General features: G+C 31.4%; 1 non-coding gene across 1 annotated transcript; it reads left to right on the top strand.

Annotated features, from left to right (window-relative positions):
* The first annotated feature begins 3266 nt into the window (after positions 1-3266).
* LOC133787528 (small nucleolar RNA R71) lies at positions 3267-3373 on the top strand. The gene has a single exon (XR_009872545.1). It is a non-coding gene; the product is annotated as a small nucleolar RNA R71 (small nucleolar RNA).
* Positions 3374-4822: the final 1449 nt, after the last annotated feature.

Genomic DNA, 4822 nt, shown 5'->3' with positions numbered 1-4822 from the left:
TGAGACTTAGCATCTTTTTTCGACAAGAAATATTTTAATGTAGCATGATCAGAATAGAAAATAATTTTAGATCCTAACAAATAAGATCTAAATTTCTCCAATGTAAAAACAACAATAATTAATTCTTTCTCGGTTGTGGAATAATTTAATTGAGCATCATTTAAAGTTTTGCTAGCATAGTAAATTACACAATGTATTTTTTCAAGTCTTTGTCCTAAGACATCACCTATAGCATAATCAGAAGCATCACACATTATTTCAAAATGTATTTTCCAATCAGGGGGTCGAATAATGGGTGCATTAGTCAATAAATTTTTCAATTTTCAATTTTTCAAAGGCAACATGGCAATTATTATCAAAGACTAAAGCATATTCTTTTCCAAGTAAATGGCATAAAGGCCGAGAAATTTTGCGAAAGACTTTTATAAATCTTTTATAGAAACCGGCATGGCCTAGGAATGATCTAATTTCTTTCACAGTTTTAGGTGGGGGAAGTTTTGAAATAAGATCAACTTTAGCTTTATCAACTTCTATTCCCTCATATGAGATTACATGACCTAAAACAATTCATTTTTTAACCATAAAATGACATTTTCTCAGTTAAGCACAACGTTTTTCTCTTTGCAACGAATTAAAACAAGTGAAAGATGGTGCAAACTTTCATCAAAGGAAGAACCAAACACAGAAAAACCATCCATAAACACTTCAAGGAATCTTTCAACCATGTCAGAAAAAATTGAAATCATACACCTTTGAAAAGTTGCAGGTGCATTGCATAATCCAAAAGGCATACGACGATAGGCAAAAGTCCCGAAAGAGCATGTAAATGTAGCATTTTCTTGATCTTCTGGGGCAATAGGGACTTGGTTATATCCCAAATACCCATCAAGAAAACAATAATATGCATGGCTAGTTAAACGTTCAATCATTTGATCAATAAAGGGTAATGGAAAATGATATTTTCTAGTAACATTATTTAGCTTTCTATAGTCTATGCACACTCTCCACCCCGTTTGTACTCTAGTAGGAATTAATTCATTTTTCTCAGTTTCAACAACTGTGATCCCAGACTTCTTAGGTACAACTTGAATATGACTAACCCATTGACTATCAGAAATAGGGTAAATGATACCTACGTCTAATGGTTTAATGACCTATTCTCTAACTACTTCTTTCATATTTGGATTTAGCCTTCTTTGACATTCTCGAGAGGTTTTAGCATTCTCTTCTAGATGAATTTTATGCATACATATGGATAGGCTAATTCCTTTAATGTCTCCAATGGTCCAACCTATGGCTTCTTTATGTTTTTTTAAGGACATCTAACAATTTATCTTCTTGTTCCTTATTTAAGGTGGATGCTATGATAACAGGTAAGGTTTCAAACTCTCCTAGAAAATCGTATTTTAAATATTCTGGCAAAGGTTTAAGGTCTAACTTTGGAGACTCGAAAATTGATTGAACATGATATAAGGGTGAAAAAGGCTCAACTTTGGTTTCATTTAAGGGTATAGAGTCTAGCAAAGAATTCACATCATCATTAGAATCATCAACATGCAAGTTCATACCAAAGTATTTTTCACAAAAGTCAAGTAAGTCATTTCCATCATTTTCACAAATACTATCTATCATGTTAAGTTCGTACACTTCCTCACACTCAATAGATTTATCAACATTAAATACATTCAATTGAACAGTCATATTTCCAAAAGATAACTTCAAAATACCATTACGATAATTAATGATTGCATTAGATGTAGCTAAGAATGGTCTACCTAAAATGATAGGAATTTGAGCATGCACATTTTCCACAGGTTGAGTATCAAGAACAATGAAGTCAATAGGAAAGTAAAATTTATCAACTTTTATCAAAACATCCTCTATAATGCCTCTAGAAATTTTCACAGAACAATCGGCTAATTGAAGAGTTATAGAAGTAGGTTTTAGTTCACCAAGACCAAGTTGTTTATAAACAGAATAAGACAATAAATTCACACTAGCACCCAAATCAAGTAAAGTCTTGTTAATAAAATGATCACCAATAATGCATGAAATTGTGGTACACCCAAGATCTTTATATTTAACAAGACTCTTATATTGAATAATGGAACTAGCTTGTTCAGTTAAAAATGCCTTTTTTAGGAACTTTAGTGTTTATTTTTACAGTACAAAGATCCTTAAAAAATTTAGAGTATGCAAGGATTTGTTTAATGGCATCTAAGAAGGGGATATTGATACTAACTTATTTAAAAACTTCTAAGATGTCATTATATTGGCCACCCTTTTTAATTGGAAGTAATCTTTGTGGGAATGAGGCTTTTGGAATGAAAGGATAGATATGAGTTTCCTTGTTTGAAGAGTCATTGGCATCAGAACTAGAAGGTTGACTCTTTTCTTTTTCTTTTTCAACCTTGGGTATGTAATCGGGTTTGACAATGTTCTTTGCGGACCTAACAGTTGAAATTGATTTGATTTCTCCATTATGACTAGACTTTCCTATCTCATATTGACCTTTTGGATTTGGGATAGGTTGACTAGGGAATGTTCCTTTTTCTCTATCAGCTAAAGCAGTAGCAAGTTGTCCTACTTGTGTCTCGAGTTTGGTAATTTATTGAGATTGATTTTGTAGGATTTGTTGAGTGGATTGCATAAATTGTTGTAAAGTATCTTCTAAGGAATGTTTCCTTTGTTGAGGATATGGTTGATTTTGTGGGGCATGAGTTTGGTTTTGCGTGTTGTATTGGTGCCCTTGATTCATTGGAGGTTGGTTTTGTCTCCATGAAAAGTTTGGATGGTTTCTCTAATTTGGATTATAAGTGGATGAAAATGGGCTATCATTTGGTTTCCCATAAGCATGAAGAGCATTGGCCTCCTCAGAAAAGGCTTCTTGGTAGGAAGGACATGATTGGGCATTATGGTAAGGACTAGAACATATAGAACAAACATCTTTTCTTGGTTGTATTGGAGAATTTATGGTTTGGCTTATGGCTAAAGCTTCTACTTTTCTCGCTAATTTGTCTAAGGATGTTCTTAAGTCTAATTCATCTTTTACTTCATACATTCCTCCTCTTTTTGGTGAATTAGTTGACCTAGACCTAGGATCAAAATAATTCCATTGTTGTGAATTGACAAATAAATCTTCAAGGGCGTCCCAAGCCTCTTGTCCTAGAAATTTTAAAAAATTTCCAGTATGCATAGATTGAATCATTTGACGATTAGAGGGAGTCAAACCATCATAAAAATATTTTACAAGTCTCCATTTTTCAAAACCATGACGAGGTCATTTTAATAATAAATCTTTAAATATTTCCCAACGTTCATAAAACTCTTCATTATCTTTTTGAAAAAACTCAGAGTTTTCTCTCCTTAGACTATCAGTTTTAGACTTAGGAAAAAATTTCAGCAAAAATTTATTATAAAGTTGATCCCATGTAGTTATAGACCCTGTGGGAAGGGAATTTAACCAAGCTTTTGATTTGTCTTTTAATGAAAAATGGAATAGTCTTAGTTTGACCGACTCATCAGAAATTTTTTGAAATTTAAATGTTGAGCAAATTTCTAAGAAATCTTTGACATACATGTAAGGATCCTCTCTATCTAACCCATAAAAAGATGGCAATAATTGAATGATTGATGGTTTAAGCTCAAAATGGGTAGCAGAAGTGGTAGGAAAAACAATACACGAATGAGCATTAGATGAAATAGGTGCAAAATATTCAAGCAAAGTTTTTTCAGGCACAACATTTTCATCAACATGATTTCTATTAATATTAGCAATTGGTTCCATGATGCTCAGATTTTTACTAACACTTTCAATTTCAAACAAAGATAATCGTCTTTTTAGTAATCATTTTTTAGAGTTACGTTCACAATGATGCATACAATTTTCACAAAAAAAGCAACAAAGATAATCTCAAACAAACAATTTTTTGATGTGGAAGATTAGTTAAAACCGCAACCACAAAGCATACTTAGAATTTTTAGAGATTTCACAAAAATATAATTTTTATGGTTTACTTATCCTTAGGCCTATTTGATTCCACTTACTCGCACACTACTAACAACTCCCCGAGATTAATTAGTAGAGGCGGATTGGGAATTATGTTCAAATTTCCTTTAAGCAAAAATTGCTTATGGTGAAATGACAAGATTTAGATTTTTTTTTCAAGTATTTTTTTCACAATTACACAATAATATGATAAAAGATAAAGAAAAATAAGATAAAATTAAATAAGACTATAAAAAATTAGGCAAGATTACGGAGGCATAGCATGCCATCAACCATAACAAAAATAAGGTAAAAATTAGGAGGCACAAGTGCTATCACCAAAACATAAGATAAAAGACTAGGAGGAAAAATTGCAATCAACTAGCTAGGAGGCAAATTTTCCATCAACTAGTAAATTGCACAAAAATATAACAATAAGATAAATAAAGAAAATTATAACAAAGGTTAGGAGGCACAAGTACCGTTAACTAACAAAGATATATAAAAAATAAAAATTACAACAAGGTTACAAAAAAAAATTAGGAGGCACAAGTACCATCAACTATAAAAATTAAAAAGATAGAAATGAGGCACAAGTGCCGTCAACTAAAAAAAACAATAAATATAAATATATAAGTAAGTTTTTTTTATGGGTGGTAGAACCGTCTCAATTTTTTCTTTATCTTTTTTTTTTTAGTTTTTTATATAAATGTACATTTTTTTATATGTTTGTATATATAGTTTTTTTAAGTGAAAAAATTAAAATAACTAGTAGAAGAATTCACTAACCTTGAGAAAAAGTTCGTTTCTCTTCTTGCAACTCTCCGACAACGG

Source organism: Humulus lupulus, chromosome 6 (genome assembly GCF_963169125.1).
Source record: "Humulus lupulus chromosome 6, drHumLupu1.1, whole genome shotgun sequence".
NCBI lineage: Eukaryota > Viridiplantae > Streptophyta > Magnoliopsida > Rosales > Cannabaceae > Humulus > Humulus lupulus.
This window is presented reverse-complemented; position numbering and strand designations above follow the sequence as displayed.